Below are 21856 nucleotides of genomic sequence, written 5' to 3'. Positions count from 1 at the left end.
GATGACCATTGGTTTGAACTATCATCACTTTCCTGACCCAATGGTTTCCATTTGATGGTATAATCTTGAGGCATTGCTTTTGGGTTTTGTGCATCGCTGTATTTATAGAAGGGGGTCAATGAACAATTTCAAAACATGTATTAATGAATTATAGGAATAGCACACTAACTGAGGACTCTATGGGCTTGATTCGCTGTTATAATTCACTACTGCTGACAATCGCAGCCTTTGTCCTCAGTTATATTTGGAAAGGCTGGGAAAGGTACACAAAAGGGAGGGGACTTATTAGAGCTGCAGTGCACGTGAGCCCTAATCAAATTGCCTTTGTGCTTGAAGCTTGTTCATCTAATGAATCTGTTCCTCAGACATTGACACGCTGCATGAGCTAGCCCTCAAGGTGAATGCTCTTTGTGCCCTTTCAATCATCATTGACGTCTGCCAGAGAGTCTCATTAAGGTCCCATAAAACAATTTTCTCACTCACGTGGCATCTCTGCAATCTTTTTGTAGCTTCCGTGCAATGCAAATGGAAGTAAAACAAGCCTCTGGTGCTGTCCGCGGTGCTGAACTCCCCAGCTCCTGCCCGGTCTCTCCGTTCACTTGCAAGGACTATAATTATCTGTGCCAGTGTGAACTCGGCTGGTGTTATGCCACTTGATGGCCACCCAGTGCATGTGAATTATATGTTTTGCACGGTTATATTAGCACTGTTCAATAGATGTAGCCATTAGAAACTAATCCGCCACTCCCGTGAACACAGGTAAGTATAAATGATCACGCATGTCCTGTAGACGCAGAGCCTGCATAAGCTTACGGCGTATACAACGCGATAGGCTATCAATTAGATATCGCCGGGAAATAACAGCAGACGTTATTGATAAGCCACCAGAACGCAGCAGATTAAACAACATCGATCAGATTGCAAACATGTCCGCAAACGGAATTACAGCTAAGGTCGTCGTGAAATCATGAGAAGTGACGGGGTTGTGAGTGATTTCAGCTGGGAATTATGTTGGGAAGCAAATTGGGGTCCATGAATTGCCAGCTGACGCGTAAAGGGGACTAGTAATGGAATATTATTAAAACATTAAACTTTCCTCGTCGCAATATAATCAAATCTCTGAAAGTGCACGAATCCCTTTTTTCGTGGTTGATGGGGACAGCTCCAGTTAAAGCGGCCACGTCGGCGACAGAGTTTCTATGCGCGTTAACACACATAAAAACACTAAAAGCTGTGTCGATGTCCATCAGGGGTGTTCTTCAAATCATTTCACAAATGGCAGGTGCTCAGCAATAAGCCTTTCACTTACCTTAATCTTTGGAAACGTATCCATTCGTTTGGATTGCACTTCATTCTAAACGGATGCGTTTCAACACATCTTCTTTTCTTGTTTCATGGAAAAGAAAAGCGGAGAAACGAAGGAAGGTGCATTCTTTTGCACACCGACCCGCGCTGATATCCGAGTCCTTCCACCACCATTCGTGTGTAGTTTCCACCAAGTTGAGCTGAAAACGGCCGCACGCGCTTCTAGATCAGACAATTATCCCCAGATCTCTCGTTAAAATGTTATTCCTCTCCGAACGCCACCCGGTTACTCCCGTGATTCAGTTGCTGTCTGTTTCTTCATTGTTTTTTTGTAGTGGATCCGGTAAATTCCGTTCTCAAACTAAAGCGATATCCAGATAAACCCCGAGAAAAGAGCCTAGTTTGAAAAAGAATGGGTCGCAAGAAGCGCAGGTCAGTTGGAGCATGTACCGAACGCGTGTAGACGGCGATCATGAGCTCTCCGGAGCCGTGCAAATCTGTAGATGGCACAAACGAGTCAGAACGGACATGGTGCGTTGCAGAGACAACTCCGAGAAGCTTATCGGGATCACAGCGATGCACAGACGGACGTATGGCGCATGCCAAGGCGTCCGGATTTACGCGTTATCTGCACGTTCACTGAAACTACAGAAGTAGTCTTCGCGGGGAATGCGCTGGATCTGGGTTGACTGCGCTTAGACGCAGGATGTCCGATTGAGTCGGATCAACTTGAACCGAGAGTATACGGATTATCTTTACCCTTACTTAACCTAGATGATTAGTCTTTGAGAGTTTGAGCAGATTTGTCCCAATTAACTTACTGACAATACATAAAACGCATGCCTTTTAACACCAGATATTATATTATCTATATACGTTGAATTCCCACCCATCATTGTTGACTGCTAAAAAAAATCTATTAACACATTTCACAATTGCACAAATGAACATTTTCTTCAAAGTGTTTATTTTTTTTAATTTTTTTTTTTTTATGGTAAATAGTTATGTTTCCTTATTTTCCTACTTTCTTTTCCTTTAATTGTTGTGTGTGTGTGTGATAATACCAACCAACACATACAAAACAAACATTTAACCAATATTGCCAATGAGCATAGTTAGCCACTTTTACACATGAAAAATAGTTTAAAAAAATTAAGTATTAATAAAAAGAATGAACATGCATATTTAACCCTAATAATGACCCATCGTTCCTAATAAGTAATTAAAAAAATATTATTTAAACATCAAATAATAATAATATTTAAAAAGTCTCTATTTAAAAAAATGTTTTATAATTGTCAATATTACAATTGCGATTATGCAAGAGTCAGCTCCAGCCCTTGAGTTTGATTGGTCTGACGGTGTTCCATCAGCTCTGGGACATTTCACTGTGTGTTTGACACATTTCTCAAAGCGTCCCTGACTGGTGCACAGAGTGGAAGAGGACTGGTGGCTTGTCATTTGAGTTGAGTTTAGACAGTGTTACTTGGTGCACTCTAAAAAATGCTGGGTTGTTTGAATAGGTCCATTCACTCGGCTCAAACAACCCAATTTGTTTGTCCATTTTCAACCCAACTGGGGTTGTTTTTAACCCAGCATTTTTTAAAGTGTGAGCATTGCTCTTAAATCTAATCAATATTTTCATAATGTCAAGAACATGTAGAGGTGAATTACAGTTTTTTTTTTTTTTAATTGCTAACAAGCGTTGATCAATACTGAAGCCACATTTTCAAAACTCTGCATGCAGTCTGCATTAGCAAGATGAATCTGGGCCAAAGCGCAGTTTATCTCACCTCCAAAACTCACTCAGACCAACAAAACGTCATATATGTCTCAAAATAAGCTCGTTCCACCACAACACTGCAAAGTTCTCACTCGGAAAACAGTAATATCAAGCTCGTAGCCGTGCCATGTGGCTGTATATATCAGCACTGCTGGGATTCGGACAATTCCAGCTGCCAATGAGTTCATTTTGCGTTTTATTTTTAAAAATATGTTTTTTGTTATTTAATTTGTTTGAAGGCAAATTAAATTGATAACAGTGTTCACCTTACATAATAAACTTTCATACATTTAACATAACATAATTAAGTAAACCGCACATAAATATCATGTAAGAGTGACAAATTCAAATGGTTTGTATTTACTCAAAGTAATTGTGCCAGTTTTAATTGATTTTTTTGTTGTTCATATAACTAAATTGTTATTTGTAAAAAATTGCTCAATATAGTTGTGTGCAACCACTTACCACATATTTTTTAAGTAAATTCAACAGGTCATTTTTTTGAGTGTATATACATGTTCATGTAATTTGCTTCATTGAAGCTTATTGTGTTATGTAGAGTATTATTAGAGTATTATGTAGAGAGAAAGATCGACTAAATGAGTATATTTCCTAGCCTGACGTGGTCATACTCAGTTCTAGTCAGAATATGAGTCTGAAACGGCTCCATTGGGCTGTGATCATGGGGCGTGTTTCAACCCAACCAGGAAAGACCTCAATTGGACAGACCTACAACCAATCAGAGCAACGAAGCGACGCATTGTCAAATGTCAACAGAGCTCAACTGCACTGTGTTGCCAAGTCCGCGTTTTTTTCCGCAGGTTTTTTTCTATGTCCCCGGGTTGAAGCGACTATTATGTGATATGCAGAACCATGAGTGCGAATTTTAGCAGGCAACCTTGCCAAAATAACACATTCGAAGAGCTCGATGTTTTGTGTTCGACCAGCAATCCGAGATAGTCTGAAATGCTATTCATTTTTTTACAAAAATGTTGACGGAGAGGCGGTGGACACCAGCTATTATCATATTTATTTTACAATAATGTCAAAAGTCATCAGAAGCCATTGCAACATCTTCCTTGAAATCACAAACAGAGAATTGCTGTCTCAGATGATTCTCCGTCGCTCTGCTACGTCATCGTCCGTTGGTGACGCCCCTTTGGAAATGATTTGTCTATGAAGCTTTGCCAGACCATAACTCAGTTACTACTGAGAATTGTCTGGTTTAAACCAGGCTAGGTTTCCACAGGCTTTGTCCCACAATCCAAAGACATACAGGACATGAAAATGGGAGTTTGCCCGTAGATGTGAGTGTGAATATGAATGTGTGCAAGTGTGTCATCCCTGTGAAGGACCGGCCATCTGTCCAGGGTGTTTTCCTGCCTCTGATCTGAGATGCTGGGAAACAATTTGGCAATGGAAAATATATGGAATGGGCGGATGGATGTACCGTACTGTGAGGGTTCTATTCCTCCCTCTCTTTGTCACATTTCTTTCCCCACCAATGTGTCTTCCCTTGATCTATGCTTCCAAGTAAAATCATTGTGAAGTCATCCCGGTTTACTAAAAAGAATTACTACTGTAATAGAGACTACAGTTTTGTTTTTCATTTGCTAACAAGCATCGGTCAATACTGAAGCCACATGTTCAAAACCCTTCACACATTCAGCGAAACAGAAGTCTATGTGGCCCAAACTGTGAATCATTCTTCATTGCTTTCACACAAAACGCATTCACATTTTCACACTACATTTTTCAAAATCCATGAACACTTTTGTCATTCATACTTCACCATCTGCAACAACCAATGCTTGTTAGCAATTGAAAAAAACTGTAAAAATAGAACACCTGTGTAGGCTTTGAGCTGAAATTCCAATTAGTTGTGTTTGTAATAATTATTATTTAATTTCACTGTAATTAGTCTGCTAATATTTTATATTTCAATATAATTCCTGCAGAAATGCAGAGTTTGTAATCATACACTATATTGCCAAAAGTTTTGGGACACCCCTCCAAACATGGGCGTCGGAAGGAAATAAAAAGTGGGTGGGTCAGTAGGGCAAAATATGATCGGTGGGGAAATTGTTTTGCAGGGGGTCTGGGGGTTCTCCCCCAGAAAAAAATGATTTCATAGATGTGATTTCCTGCATTATGGTGCGTTTTAGGCCATATCCCCCTATACCAAAAAAGACCTCAAACCAGTCAATGTCTAATAAAAAGGCTATATTCATTTAACTGCCATAGAAATCAATCATAGAAATCAACAGTTTCACAGATAATGATAATAAACAAGTTGCATGTTTTTATGCTCCGTGTCCAGACAGAAAAAGTGCCGTTTACTAAACGATTGATTAGGCCAGACAAAATTACAGAAATCACAAAGATTGTTTACTGTGGCTATAGTGTAGGGGTAAGACACATGGCATTAAGTTTTGATGCATATCGCGAGCATATGTTCGAATCTGCCTTTTGCCACACTCGCTCAATTCCCTTTCCCCATCACATATCAGATCGGAAAGGTATTTATTTTCAATAAAAAAATAGAAAATATTAGAAAAGGGTAAATAAAGCGTTTAACATGTTAATAATATGTTTCTTAATAAGTTTCCCGGTTAAGGGGTAGTCAATGTAAGCAGACATGTGCTGAATTAGAGACGATAAAAGTGAGGGGGTCCAATATCATTGGTCTTAAAAAGTGGGTGGGTCTTGTCCCACCCACACACAATGGTTCCGACGCCCATGCCTCCAAATAATTGAATTCATATGTTCCAATCTCTTCCATAGCAACAGGTGTATAAATCAAGCAGTAGTCATGCAGACGCTTCTACAGACATTAGTGAAAGAATGGGTCGAGCTCAGTGAACTCTGGTGTGGTACCGTGATAGGTTGCAATCTGTGCAATAAGTCCATTCCTGAAATTTCCACACTATTCTACAGTCAGCTGTTAGTGGTTTTATAACAAAGTGGAAGCAATTGGGAACAATAGCAACTCAGAACAGTGTGTAGAGAGCTCATCCAAGCCTTACTTCACCAATTGCAATGCAAAGTATGGGATGCAGTGGAGCAAAGCAGCCACCACTGGACGTGTAGTGGAGCAATCCCTGGACGAGTCTGGATTTGGCGGTTGCCAGGAGAACAGCACTTGTCTGACTGCATTGTGCCAAGTGTAAAGTTTGGTGAAGGGGGGGTTATGGTGTGGAAATGTTTTTCAGGGGTTGGGGTTGGCCCCTTAGTTGCAGTGAAAGGAACTCTTAATGCTTCAGCATACCAAGACGTTTTGGACAATTTCTTGCTCACAACTTTGTGGGACCAACTTGGGGATGGCCCCTTCCTGTTCCAACATGACTGCACACCAGTGCACAAAGCGTTGATCCATAAAGACATGGATGAGTGAGTTCGGTGTGGAACCGGCCTGCACAGAGTCCTGAGCTCAACCCGATAGAACAGCTTTGGGATGAATTAGAGCGGAGACTGAGAGCCAGGCCTTCTCGTCCAACATCAGTGCCTGACCTCATGAATGCGCTTCTAGAAGAATGGGCAAAAAATTGTGTGATATAAAGTCAGAACTGTGAGATTAGTCCAATTCTTACAGGGGGTGGGGGGAAAACTAACTTTATATTATGCAATTCTGACTTTGAAACAAGATTCAATAGTTCACAGTGCAGTAACTAATGTTAACTTTTGATTTTATGCATTAGTAAATTTTGAAATTATTTTAGCATCAGCTTTTATGGGTACCAACACAGATGTTCACCTCAAAGTTAATAAAAAGACTCAAAGTGTTTCACTTACAATAAAAGTCATGGGGTAAGGGAATAAAAGCAGAAATGAAATTGCAGTTTGTAAACTTGTCATATGAATTGCAACAATCCTAATTGTTGTATTCCTAGCTGTAAGAGCTTTTGGTTGTGGTATTGCCAATATTTTCACATTAATCAAATGGTAACACATAATTTTAAAGTTATTGTTCAGTTTAGCAGTTATAACCAATGGTCAGTGACTTGCCTAATAGGCTTTATTAATGGAAAAAATAAAGCCATTGCATTAATGTCATGTAAACACTTGGCTGCATCCAAATATTCATACATCAGCCCTATACGCACAGGATTAGTATGGGAGTGGGACCTTGTGTGACTTAGGAATAACCCCTCCATCTCCCAGATATATGGACTGGATAGATGGATAAAAAAGAAACAAATATACTTTTGTGCCCTGTTTTAAAATGTGATAGCTAAAGCTTTACTCTTGATTTATTTGTAACACATTAACGTCAGATTATGACCTGAACCCACTCCCTTGATTGTGCGCTATTTTGGATAGGCTATTGCTTGGAAATGTTGTTATATGTCTAGCTGTATGATATCATTAACAGAAAAATGTTCCTTACCACATGCTGCTATACATGTCATCCATCTCCATCTAATCATCCATTTTGTTTTTGCTCTTCTAATTGTTTTCAGCTTTCTCTTTCTGCAAATTGTATAGTTGTATGGTGTATAGAGATATGACCCCTTCACCCAAAATACTATCAAAACACTCCACAAAATGATGCACAGGAAACAAAAAACATGAAAAAATAACACACGCCAACAAATCCTGGCCAAATCACAGGGATGCTGATTCGCACAGGACTAATATTATTCACAGGACCTCGGTGATCAGCAAAATATGGTAGGTCATTTGCGGGGGAATTGTTACTTTACAAATTACAGACGTGGGGGATTCGCATGGGATTAAGATCACAGGAGACCTCCTCAATTATTAAAAATGACTAGAGGTCACCAGGTAATAATAATCCCATGCGAATAGGGCTTTAGTAAGTAAAACAGTGTGTGAAATATAGTCGTGAACAGCTGTGAAGTGATGCAAATGTACTATTCTTCAAGCCGTTATAAGAAAACTCCAGCCTGACGTGGTCATACTCAGTTCTAGTCAGAATATGAGTCTGAAACTGTTCCATTGGGCTGTGATTATGGGGCGTGTTTCAACCGAACCAGGAAAGACCTCAATTGGACAGACCTACAACCAATCAGAGCAACGGAGCGACGCATTGCCAAAAGTCAACAGAGCTCAACTGCACTGTGTTGCCAAGTCCGCGTTTTTTTCTGCGGGTTGTTTTCTATGTCCGCGGGTTGAAGCGACTATTATGTGATATATAGACCCATGAGTGCAAATTTTTACAGGCAACCTTGCCAAAATAACACACATTTTACCCCCAATACGTCATTTTTTCCCTGGAGAACCCCGAGAAAGCTATTGTTTAGGGCTAGTAGTTGACGGGTTTTGTTGTAAAAACTTGGCAACCCTGTCTGCACGCGCGCTGATATCAGGCTGGAATGAACGATCTTTGCCGGTGTTGTAAAAAAATAATAATAATAATTTATGATACACAGAGTACCAACCCGTTCTCACTCCCAAGGCGTCAAAATCCGAAGCATAGTCAAGTGCCTTCCGCGTCACAATTAAGACGCTAAAGGTGCCCCTGGGCGTCATTTTTCGACGCGCTGGGTGCTCCATTCATTACAATGATAAACCTTTGCCGTCATACACAGACGCATTTCATTATTTGCGTTTATAAAAGCAGACATGATTTTATTAATATTTAAAGGCTACTTTTATATTTTGGAGCAACTAACCCAACTCCTACCCTAAACCTACCCATATCTAAACAATATAAAACACATACCAGGCAAATAAATGTACAGTCACAAGTATTTATTGCAAAAACGGACCAAAGCAGTATAAAAGTATTAACTCATGTTGCATTCCAATTCTTCTGAAGTCATACGGTGTCTTCATGTGAAGAACAGAGTTGATCTTGATGTTTTAATCGCTGAAATGATGATCCCGCTGCTGCCCCGTGAACGAACTCATTCATATCTCATTCAAATAATTCAAAAGACTCCTGAGCATGACGCAATCGGGCACAAGACACACGAGAGCCAATGACATTTTACAATCAATGCTGACGTAATGACGCATTTGGTCACAAGACATACGAGAGCCAATGCAATTTCACTATGAAATCTCACGTAACGGGCGCCAATATTTGAAATTTGATTGTGTTTGTTGATGATCTTCGGTGGATGGAGATGCTGATCGCTTTTGGGGATTTTCTTCATACAAATCAATCGTTTGACCTCGGAAAACTTGGATTATTTAACTTTTTTGAATAACTTGTGTATGCAGACGTATGTTATATCCTGTGTTTTATATCATGTTCACACAAATGGGTAGGTTTAGGGATGGGATGGGGTTGGGTTACATGTTAAGCATGTCTAAATAGCGTAAATAAAATAAATGTAAATAAAATTATGCTCGCTGATTAAATTGAAAAACACACTCATAATGTCATAATGGAAAAATCATAAACTAATACAATTTTACCATGACGATAACATTCCCAATACCCAGTGCGTCTGTGTATGACGCCAAAGGTTTCTCACTGAAATGAATGGAACACCCAGCGCGTCGAAACATGACGCCTTGGGGCACCTTTAGCGTCTTTATTGTGACGCGGAAGGCACTTGACCATGCTTCGGTTTTTGACGCCTTGGGAGTGAGAATGGGTTGAGAGTACTTACCCAACATAATTTCAGAGAGAAATTGTGAAGGTGAATGCATATACGAACAAGCTCTCCATTTAGGATTTGAACAAATATAATCCAAGCCCCTTTGATGACGGATGATTACGTTACTGTTGATCATCTGTCCATCATCGTCTAAAGCCCGCCCTGATGATTTCATTGGTCCGAACAGTTTCTGTTTGGGGATAATTACTCCTTTATGAATCGAGCCCAGACCGAACCACCTGACCTAAAAATGTTGTGTGCGGGGCTAAGTTCGACTGGCATCCAGGCTAAGAAAACTCCCCAGCCATGGTCAAATCAGTGTAACACACAGCTTCCCGTGGCTTTTTTTCAGTTATTTTTCTGTTTTCTGTCAGGCCTCTTTCTATTCCAGGAAGCTGATGAGACGGTGTACTCTGTTCCCATGGAGTTACGTTGTGCATTTGATAAATCCATCATGAATGATACTATTGCAGTGTGAGATTTCCTGTACTTTATGCCTTTTCTGTCGCTGATATGGAAGAAAAATCCCTGCCTCTTATATGGTCTATAATGTCTGTGAACGATTAGGTGGTGAAGATTTTTTTCGCTGACAGCAAAACACAAAAACAGTTTTCCTATTCATTTTTAGCTCATCATTATTCCCAACAGGCTTATTTTCCAGTACATTCAAGAATGGCCCATTTTCAATAATGAAAAGTGGAAAGTACAGAGAAAAAAGAAGCTACTTGTGAATAGAAACACAGCTGTTATAAAAACTGTCTCAGTTGTTTTTGCTAAAGATATTGTTGCTGAAGGCAGAATGAATTTGAAGCATGCAAAAAAAAAAAATTGGCTCAAATTGGCATTGCATTATGCATTCGGACAGTGACCGCTAACAAACCGCTCAAGTGGCCAAGGAGCTTTCAAGGCCAAAGAGCAGAATGATCACCACAGGGCAATACAATCACTTGACTTTAGTCGAGACTGAAAGCAAAACGGTCCCAAAACAAATACAGCAGTGAAGTCTTGACAGAGCATTACCTTTTATGATACAGGTCTTCAACCGGGGATCTGCAGATGTCCTACTGCTGCTTGAATGATATGCATTCAATAGAAATATATAATATTAAAGAGCAGATGCCGAGATTAAAGTTCTCCATCACTACAACAGATTTCCAATCAACTGCATTGCAGAGAGGCCATGTGAGATCCGTGCAGATCAGAATTAAGTGGCCCGTTTTAGACTTTCTGCTAACTACAATATAAGTAACTTTGCTGATGCATGTCAACTAACCCTCAGAGTATCAGTAGACTGTCTGCTTAATATCTGATAACACTTTTTTTTGATACTCCCTGAACTACTTTTTGCAACTATATGTCAGCTTTTACTACTTACCCGAACACTAACATCTGGTGCAAGCACAACTGGCTTTTAAAGGAAATGGGAGATGAGACTCTGATTGTTTTATTGCACATTACTCCTAAAACACAGCCATGACTCATTAAGACACTAGGTACAATCCTTTTGGACCACGCACCAACCGTTTTTTTTTTTTCCGTCATTAATCTAGAAAAAGTGGATACTGACCATGTGCTCAGGTTGATAAAAAGGGCCCATTCTGTTTCAAACAGCAGTTATGACAATTTAAAGTCTGTAATTGCTCTTTTTTAATATAATATTCTCATTATGCACCTGCCAAATATATATATATATTGCTTCCAATATCAGTGCTGCTTAGATAACATTAAGTGAAGAATGTAAGTTTCTGTTTGTGCTGGCTGGAGGTTAACCCAGGCATGAATGTGTTTTTTGGCAGACGCTCTCAATGAACACCCCCTTTGATTGGGTTCACAGAGAGGGCTCCACAGCCTCCCCTTGGAGAATGATCGATGTAGACCGCAGGAGACAGAATGAGGAGCCCCCTCTCTCCCCTCCTCTCAGCTGCACTGACAGCTGTGTCCGAGCTACAGAAAGTACCAGAGCAAAAGCTCAAAAGCTAAAACAGCTTCAGGAGAATCTCAATTCAACACCTCATTACTGAAGTTGAAGCTGAAGATGGGAAAGATAGTGAGGAGTCTGGGGGTATTTTAAAAGGTCTTCACAGTAGTACCTAAGGCTGCATATTACAGCTGTAAGTTACTAAAATGCAACTTTTAGAGGACATAGCTGTCTAGGGCACTGCACCAGTGACAAACTTTTGTACTCATAGTCTGTTCAAAAAAATAAAAATTAAGACTTGGATAGATTCCTTGGTAACAAGTTATAAGGGTGCATGAATAATCATGTATTAATACTTGAAGCTTATTCAGAATGAACAAATTTTTAGAGAATCCATGAACTTATCAAGAAAGCATAAAATGCCTAACCTTAACTATGACATGATGGATTCGTACATCCCTGAATTCGTTTGTAATTATTATTTACATGGATCCATTTTTTCAAATGTAGAAAATACTTAATACAAACTACCCCCAATAATTTAACAGATGGTTTTACATGATTCTTTCCTTTCAAACTCTCACTATGGTGGATTATACCCAGCTATACAAAAGCTAAAAATCAAGGGAACGTTTTATTTCCATGCTCCACTTTAGACATTCTACTAGTAACTTTGCTACTACATATCAGCTATTAGTCATTCGAGTATTAGTAGACCTTCTGCTTAATATCCACTAACACTTTATTTTGAAGCTCCCCGACAGACATTTTACTGACTGTAAGTAACTTACGCATCTCTTACGCTGACTGTTCCCTGCCGGTGGAATGACCTGCCTCACTAAACCCGAGCTTCTCAGTCTTTAGCAATTTTCAAGAAACTGCTGAACGGCTCTTTTTTATCAATTCTTGACCCATTAATGTGTACTGTGCTGGAATAACTGGGACTAGTCACAGCACTTGTATTTCATTGCCCTATTGTTGGTTTGATTGCTTCTGTTGCTCTCCTCTTTTTTAAGTCAAGTTGGCTAAAAGCATCTGCTAAATGATTAAATGTAAATGTTTTCTACTAAGCCAAACCCTAACACCTAGCCCTAACCTAACAGTCCACTAATACCAACACGATCTCATGGTCATGCGTATAAATAGTACGAGTTTGCAATCTCGTGGAATGTATACGTCAAAATGAGTTTTGGCGTGCGTATGGTACGCGGTTTTTCGCGTGCATATGATACGCACTTTATGGCGTGCATATGACACGCTCTTGGGTAGGTTTAGGGTGGTGGGGTGGGGGGTTCGTATGTATAATACGCCATAAAGTGCGTATCATATGCACGCGAAAAACCGCGTACCATAAGCACGCCAAAACTCATTTTGACGTATACATTCCACGAGATCAGAGCGGTGTTGGGGAGTTACTAGTTACATGCAATTAGATTATCTAATTTAGTCAAACTCAATTTGTCAGACCCGAGGAATCATCTCCTATGATGAATGTTAATCATAAAGTGGATAAATCTATCAATTAGTTTGTCCTGTTTTGACTTACAAAATAGAGCTAACTACTAACGCCAGTATATCTTTATTTTTATTTTTAAATGCATGCATATGCATGTTATGACAGCTCTGCTGTTGGGTCTGTTTGGGTTGTCAGTGAGAATGAAAGAATCTATTCTTGCTTCTAGTAAGAAATCAATATTAAGCCTTATGGTATAAAGTTTTCCCAGATTTAAAAGGAATAGTATGCAGATTTTTACTATTTTTATCAGCAAGAAGAAAAACATCATGTTTTTTACTTCAGTATAATGATAAAGTATAATAAAGTATATAATAAAGTGTGTGTGTTTTTAAACATAAATATAACTAAATATAACTATCTCTGTGAAATAGTTGAATAGGCTAACTTGTAATGTTATTAGATTTCCAAAGTAACCTTCCCAACACCAGTTTTGGGGTAGTTATTAAAAAAAAGTAATTAGTTACTAGTTACTTCTGTAAATTGTAATGAGATTACTTTACTAGTTACTACATTTGAAAAGTAACTTTACTACGTATTACACATTTGCACAAAGAAATATGCCTCATGTAAAACCCACAAACAACAGGATAAAGGAGGCTATAATGGGGTCATTTTAAAAACACAGGCTTTAGGAGACGAGAACAAAACTCTTCTCCTGAGAACAAAACCAGTGTTTTATTAGATTCATGGCACACATTAAAAAAAATTAAGTGGTCAATGAAAAATATAAAAATAAAGGTCACTTTATGTTTAAGAGAGAATGAATGTGATTCAAGCATGGGCGTAGATTACGGGGACGGGGGGGACGTGTCCCCCGCACTTTTAATAAAATATATTTTTGTCCCCCGCACTTTTACTGGGTGAAAGCTGAATTTATCATCATTATTCCAGATTTCAATGTCACATGATCCTTTACAAAAAAAAATTTGAAAACAGTTGTGCTGCTTAAAAATGTTGCGGAAACGATGATAGGCCTACATTTTATTTTTCAGGATTCTTTGATGAATAGAAAGTTCAATGGACAGCGATTATTTGCATTTATTAAATAAATTATTATCTTTTGTAATATTAAAAATATCACTTGTAATCAATTTAATGCGTGTATGATAAATACAAATAATAATTTCACTCTTTTTTTAATTTTACCACAAATGTTAGAATGGTATGGTTGTTTTCACAAATGAAGCAGCACCATGCAGCAAAACTTTTAAACACTGATCATAATCATAAATGTGTGTTGATCATCAAATCCTCATATGAGAATGATTAGTGAAGGATCATGTGACACTGAAGGCTGGAGTTATGATGATAAATTCAGCTTTGATCACTTAAATAAATTGCACTTTATTATATATTAAAGAGAACAGCTGATTTACATCAGAATAATATTTCACTGTATTACATTTTTTACTGCATTTTTTATTAAATAAATGCAGTATATTATATATATATATATATATATATATATATATATATATTATTTTTTTTACATTGCATAAAATCTATGGAGACTTAATGCACAAGTGTTTGAAGTACATAAACCAATATTAAAATTGGCATAAAATATAGGAGAAAAATATTATAGATATTACTGGTTATTGATCAGCAGTGTATTTGATTATATCTTTAAAAGCAAGAGATGCAATAAAAAAGTATATCGGTTAAAAAAATGGTATTACTGTCCCCCTCACTTCTGAAAAGATGGCTACGCTCCTGGATTCAAGGCCAAATCTTGCAGATGAAGTTGAAAACTCGCTCATTTAAGAACATGCATTTATAATATGGACAGAGCTAGAAAATAATGTAGCTTAAGTGTTTAAAATGCAAAGCATAGTTCAGTTGAAACCTTGCACTCTTTGGCTTGTTGTTGATGCTGTAAACTGAATGTACGAGAAAGCTGACTGTTTAAATAAAAGCACTGAAATAAAAATGTGCTGTTTGTCTCTTAATCAGTTTAGGGCCATTCATAGAGGATGCGGTTTTGCGGTTAAAAATGCGATATGCAGGTCTAGAGATAAGATTTTTTGTTGTTTTTTTTTTTTAAACTTGAATGCCGTGTTTATACAACCTATGCAAACGTATGGAAGAGATGCAAGCGCAACAGTCAAACGGTCTAGGGTAATGTTTACATTAAAAACGAAAGAAAGGTAGCTCAATGAAAAAGAAAAAAAAACATCCTTTGTGGCATTTAATTGCCCCTCTCCACGCAATTAAGGTTGCATTTATTGCTATATTAAAGGGTTAGTTCACCCAAAAATGAAAATGATTTCATTAATTACTCACCCTCATGTTGTTGGACACCCATAACACCTTCGTTCATCTTCAGAACACAAATGAAGATATTTTGGTTGAAAGCTGATGGCTGAGAAAGGCCTCCATTGGCATTCAGTACATTTCCACTGACCCACTCACAAGACCCATAAAGGCACTAAAGACGCTGCAAAGTCCATCTCACTACAGTGACTGTACAATCATTTTACCAAGTGACGTTCCACCATTCAATACATGACCCGGAAGAGGAGGAGCACCGCTGTCCGAGACCTACACGGAAGACAATATCTTGGCGGATAAAGTCATTATTTTGACCATAAAGTTATTATCTTATTTGTCCAACGATATGAGGGTGAGTAATTAATGAAATCATTTTCATTTTTGGGTGAACTAACCCTTTAACTAACATGTAGGCTTCCATTCTGTTTTCTTTCCAAATTATCACTGGAGGGTAGTGAAAGTATTTAAAGTGAAAGTAATGTGAATATCGCCACTGGCCGAACTGTCCCCGTCTCCCTCTCTCCTCATCTCTATGGCAATGGTGCCCAGGCAAGCACGGAGCACTTAAACAGATCAAAACTTCACACACAGGCAAACACGACTTGGGTATCACAAGAAAGCGCGTTCCTGTAGTCTAGTAAAGCAGTGTAGTTACTGATATTTTTTGTGTAATGCTTTTCTTGTTACTCAAAAAAGTAATATTGTTACTGTAATCTGATACTTTGTAACTCGTTACCCCCAACACTGTCTAGAGGAACATTAGATTGGTACCACTTGCTAGTACATCAAGTCATGACCTGATTTTAGTAAGATGTTAACTATAAGGTGAGTTACTATAATGTGCCCCCTCAAGTAAAGTCATGATTCAATAATCCATTAACAAGGCACATGTAAACCTTCTGGTTCTACTGGCACCGCTCCGAGCGCGATTCAAACTGGAGCGAGGAAACTCCATGCAAGGAGAGCGCGCTAACAAGAACTCAAAGAGTGCAGCCTCCAGCGCCAGTCGCTAGTGCACCTCCTGAGGCCAAGGCAGTGAGGTTAACTCACACATCTCATCATCTCATACTAACTGGCCTCTGTTACAGTTTTCATTAACTTTTTCAAGAAAATCTCTCAAGTACAAGCAGCTGAATATGGTAATTTTCTAAAATTAAAATCTCATTTTTCTAAAATGTTCACATTTCTAAAACGTCACATGAAAATGTGCAACGTTTGTAAGATTAAGAAGGTGACACATTTTACCCACTAATACCAACACGGTCACATGGTAATGCGTATCAATAGTACGAAAAAAACAAATAGTTTTGGCTTGCAAATGCTACACAGTTTTTCGCGTGCATATGACATGCTCTTGGGTAGGTTGGGGGTAGTGGGTTGGGTGGATTGTACCTATAATACATCATAAAGTACGTATCAAATGCATGCAAAAACTTACTTTGGCGAATATATTCCACGAGATTGCACACTTGTACTATTTATATGTGAGTTTCCGTGAGATCGGGCATACTAATACCATTGGTTCATCATCGTAGTGTTTCCATGTTTTATGGGGACTTTCCATAGGCTAAATGGACACTGCCCCTGCACCTAAACCTACCCATCACAGGAAACATTCTGCATTTTTACTTTCTCAAAAAAACTCATCCTGTATGATTTATAAGATGTTTTCTTCATGGGGACCAAAAAATATCCCCACAAGGACAAGGATTTCGGATATTGCCATCTTTGTGGGGACATTTTGTCCCCATAACGTAGGGATTACCAGCCCACACACACACACACACACACACACACACACAAAGTTCATGGCATAGTTTTAACATTGCAGCATTCTGTCCAGTGACAACACAAGAGGAAATGCTTGTTTAACTTTTACCTTGAAGCTACAACTGCAACGATGAAGGACACTGGGGGATCAGGACAACATCACTCATGTGTCTTCATTAATTCTAGGTAAGCCTGCTGGTATAGAGCATTGATCCGTGAAGACAGATGCTCATGAAAAACAGCACCTTAAAGGGTTAGAGCACCCAAAAAAATGAAAAGTTAGTCACAAATTTCTCACCCTCATGTCGTTCCAAGCCCATAAAGCTTTCATTTATCTTCTTACCACAAACAAAGATTTTTTTTATGAAATTTGAGAGATTTTTATCACTCCATTGGTTCAAATCTATTCAAACAAAACTCTGATGGTTCAAAGCATTCATATAGAGATCATATATAGAGAAATCCATATGAATCAAGCAGTTTATTCCAAGCTTTCTGAATAGACCTAATCGCTTCATATGATGAATAGTTTTAGTTTAGGCTTTTATTCACGTATTAACATTGATCAGCAAACGAACAAAGCATTACAAATTGGTTAAACAGAACAAGGCTCATTCTCCACTGCCATTTGATCTCTTATGCAAGAACAAATGTCTTACCGGTCTAATAGATGACACAACTTTCATTTTGGGGTGAACTATCCTTTTAAGACATGCTATCACATAATGTCTGTAATGTCCAACCCGATCTCACGGCAATTCGTACTAATTTTACAAGGTGGCTAATTCGTACGAATTGATACGACCTCACTCGCACGAATTCATAAGATTTTTGCTAATTCGTACATATTTTACGAGTTACCAAATTCGTATGAATTCATACGAATGACCTACCCCTGACCCCGCCCCTAAACCTACCCATCACGTGGGTTTAGACAAATCGTACAAATTCGTACGAGTGAGGTCGTACAAATTTGTACGACTTAGACACCTTTTATTCACTCGTATAAATTAGTACGAATTGGTCGTGAGATAGCGTTGGTAATGTCACCTTTCAGTATGTGACTCTTCAACACAGTTTAAAAGTTAAAGGTGAATAATTAACACGCAAGTATTGTAGATTGTGCAGTCGCTCAGACAGAATCACACATTGAGGAATGCAAATAAAATCAGGTGATCAGATACAGCGTAATCAGATAATGACATCTCAAGGTTTGAAATATTATTCGACACAGCTCTAAAAAGTAGTGTTGTCATATTTTGAATTTCTCTTTAAATGGAGCCATATCTATTAAGGTGCTTTCATTGCATTCCATAGTTCTTCAAAGAATTTAATAGGTGTTTATTAGTAAGATTATTGTACATATCTATTTAAATATGATGCACAAGAGATATGACACTGCAATAATGCTATAGACATTAATTCAACAATAAAAGATGGACATAACTAGGGTTGGGAATCGTGAGAAATTTTCTGGTTCCGGTTCCGGTTCTGATTCCGCCTAACGATTCCGGTTCCGATTCCAGTTCCATTAAAATTATTAAACAAATAGTGGTAAAGGAAAAAGGCACAATACGCAACTTTAAACAATACTTTTTTGGGTTTATTACTTGCTCTCAAATGAATTTACAGGTTGGCAATGTCAAAAAAAAAAAAGTCATGTACTACACATATATTACAGGATTAATCGAGCCATATGGAATTTATGGAAATTAAAATAAACATGTTCAAATTTACACCTCTGAAATTGTCTTATTACATTTTCTCTCTCTGTTTTAGGGATGTTAACCGATGACCGTTTGACCGATGGTTGACCGTCAACGTTAACCGATCAAAGTTGTCAGTTAAAAAAAAAAGAGATCTCTAAATTAGGCTATTATAGACAGTGGACTAAACGCTACTACAGTTAGCCGTCTCATTCCAAAATCTTTTTGTGTGAAGTGAACATATCCCTCGCGCTCAATTTTTCATACCTCTCCTGTTTGTACTTAATAAACCAATAAAAACATTTGGCGCGAGGTCGCAGCGTTTGCGCGCTCACAAGGTTTGCAAAAAGTAAACAGTTAGAGCCAGAGCAGACGACAGTATGAAGCGTGCATTCCGCATAAGATGGGCTTACATTTGGAAATATAACAGTTATATATATATATATATATTTCAGTGGTAACACATAAGGTGTTGATCGTCTTTCTGTATAATTGTTAGCACTAACTTAACGTTACCTCGAACTAAAGCGGTGTCTCTTCAGAGCTGTCATTTTTTACGATCACCTAGTACCCAAACCATTTCGAAACTAATGAGCCATTGTCCTTGGACTACAAACAAGCTCCTCCGCGCCGCGTTTGCGGGACTCACGCTGTGGGGGATTTTAAAAAAGTGACGTGAGGGGAAATGAGGCGGCAGGGCTAGGACAGTGTGTGAGTGTGTGTGTGTGTGTGTGTGTGTGTGTGTGTGTGTGTGTGTGTGTGTGTGTGTGTGTGTGTGTGTGTGTGTGTGTGTCTGTGTGTGTGTGTGTGTGTGTGTGTGTGTGTGTGTGTGTGTGTGTGTGTGTGTGTGTGTGTGTGTGTGTGTGTGTGTGTGTGTGTGAGCCTGTTTATGTGGTTTATGAGGACACAAATTTGTATAACTACATGGGTATAACACTGGTATTACACTATAAATGTGGTTTATGAGGACATATCAAATGTCCTCATAATTCAAATGGCCTTAAAAACATACTAGATTATGTTTTTTTGAGAAAGTAAAAATGCAGAATGTTTCCTGTGATGGGTAGGTTTAGGGGCAGGGGCAGTGTAAGGGGATAGACAATACGGTTTGTACAGTATAAAAACCATTACGCCTATGGAGAGTCCCTGTAAACCACATAGACCAACATGTGTGTGTGTGTGTGTGTGTGTGTGTGTGTGTGTGTGTGTGTGAGTGTGTGAGTGTGTGAGTGTGAGAGAGAGAGAGAGAGAGAGAGAGAGAGAGAGAGAGAGAGAGAGAGAGAGAGAGAGAGAGAGAGAGAGAGAGAGAGAGAGAGAGAGAGAGAGAGAGAGAGAGAGAGAGAGAGCGCGGCTATGCTCCCAGCGCTTCGCACACACATTGCACCAGAACCGTTTTCGGAACCGACACTCAGGAATTTCGCGCGGTTCCGGTATTTTTCAAAAATCAGTATCGGTTCTGCATAAGAACCGGTTCTCGGTTCCCAACCCTAGACATAACTGATAAGAAAAAATAAATAAAATAAGAAACAGTTATTTAGTTATTTCAGTGGGGTTTGCCTATAGAGGATACTCTGATTATTACACACACAGGGACACACAGCGGCACACAACCATATTTAAATATTACAAATAAAAGGATTCCTCTCTGGAAAAACGTTCAGTCTTTCTGCTCGCAAAGTCCTTCATGTAAATAGCGAATCCGCCATGGTGCAAACACAGCTGGCTTTTAAAGGGAATGGGAGCTGAGACTCTGATTTATTGCACATTACACCCAAAACACACCCATGACTCATCAAGAGACTAGGGACAATCCCTTTAGACCATGAGCCTGGCACACCAACCGTTTTTTTTCTGCAGTTAAACTAGCAAAAGTGGATTCAGACATCTAAGTGCGCCTGAGCTTCAGATCATTAAAATGACACCATGGGTTTTACCATAACTGAGTAGTATACTGAAACGTGCACTAAGTATGATTTCTACTTCTGCATGGATGGATGGATGGATGGATGGATGGATGGATGGATGGATGGATGGATGGATGGATGGATGGGTGGGTGGGTGGGTGGATGGATGGATGGATGCATGGATGGATGGATGGATGGATGGATGGATGGATGGATGGATGGATGGATGGATGGATGGATGGATGGATGGATGGATGGATGGATGGATGGATGGATGGATGGATGGATGGATGGATGGATGGATGGATAGATAGATAGATAGATAGATAGATAGATAGATAGATAGATAGATAGATAGATAGATAGATAGATAGATAGATAGATAGATAGATAGATAGATAGATAGATAGATAGATAGATAGATAGATAGATAGATAGATAGATAGATAGATAGATAGATAGATAGAGGGTATAATGGGGCTAAAGGCACACCTTTAAGAAACATGTGCTTTTCACAACTCCTATAGTGTATGATACAGATATATTAAATATATTGTTTGTATCGAACATTTGTGGAGCAACATATTTAAAAATAAATCATAAAAGTGGTATATTTTATTTAAATCTTAAAAATGTATGGGGTGTCGAGGAGGCCTTTTAATATATTAATATATTAATGTTTTTAATAATGTCTAAGTTAATACTTGATCAAAACAACCACTTCATGAAAGTTTGAACTATTTTCAGTTTATTTTGATTAGTAAAAAAAAAAATCTATTTATTTCAATAAATATGTTGTCATTAAAATATGTTAATATATAAATGTACTATCTGAAAAATATGGAAACAAAACCATTTAAAAAATTTATGTGTTTTTTTTTTTTAAGCCTAGCTAAGTCAGGTTTATTTTTTTTATTTAATTTGGTACTGTTCTCATAACTGAAATCATTTTGCTGGCTCTAAGCATAACCTCTTTTTTAAGGCATTATTCTGTAAGCTTGTGGGCGCTACACAAAGAGCTTTTGCTGTGTGGCCTTTTTGCTCATATTCTTGCTCATGAGGGAAACGTCAACACAGAGCACATTGTGTCACATACACACTGATTGCTGAT

At 38.4% G+C, this 21856-nt stretch overlaps 1 protein-coding gene across 3 annotated transcripts in view; it reads right to left on the bottom strand.

The window, feature by feature from the left end:
• LOC137090945 (leucine-rich repeat and fibronectin type-III domain-containing protein 2) overlaps window positions 1-21856 on the bottom strand; it is a 481236-nt gene that overhangs the window by 187759 nt on the left and 271621 nt on the right. Inside the window, exon 1 of one of the 3 annotated variants that reach the window (XM_067454958.1) lies at window positions 1310-1993. The exons of the other annotated variants lie outside the window; for them this stretch is intronic. The gene's annotated coding sequence lies outside the window, so the exon portion shown is untranslated. Of the gene's footprint in view, window positions 1-1309; window positions 1994-21856 lie in introns of those variants that run through there. 3 annotated transcript variants of the gene reach the window in all.

Source organism: Pseudorasbora parva, chromosome 10 (genome assembly GCF_024679245.1).
Source record: "Pseudorasbora parva isolate DD20220531a chromosome 10, ASM2467924v1, whole genome shotgun sequence".
NCBI lineage: Eukaryota > Metazoa > Chordata > Actinopteri > Cypriniformes > Gobionidae > Pseudorasbora > Pseudorasbora parva.
Note: the sequence above shows the minus strand (reverse complement) of the source record. Positions and strands in the feature narration are given on the sequence as shown.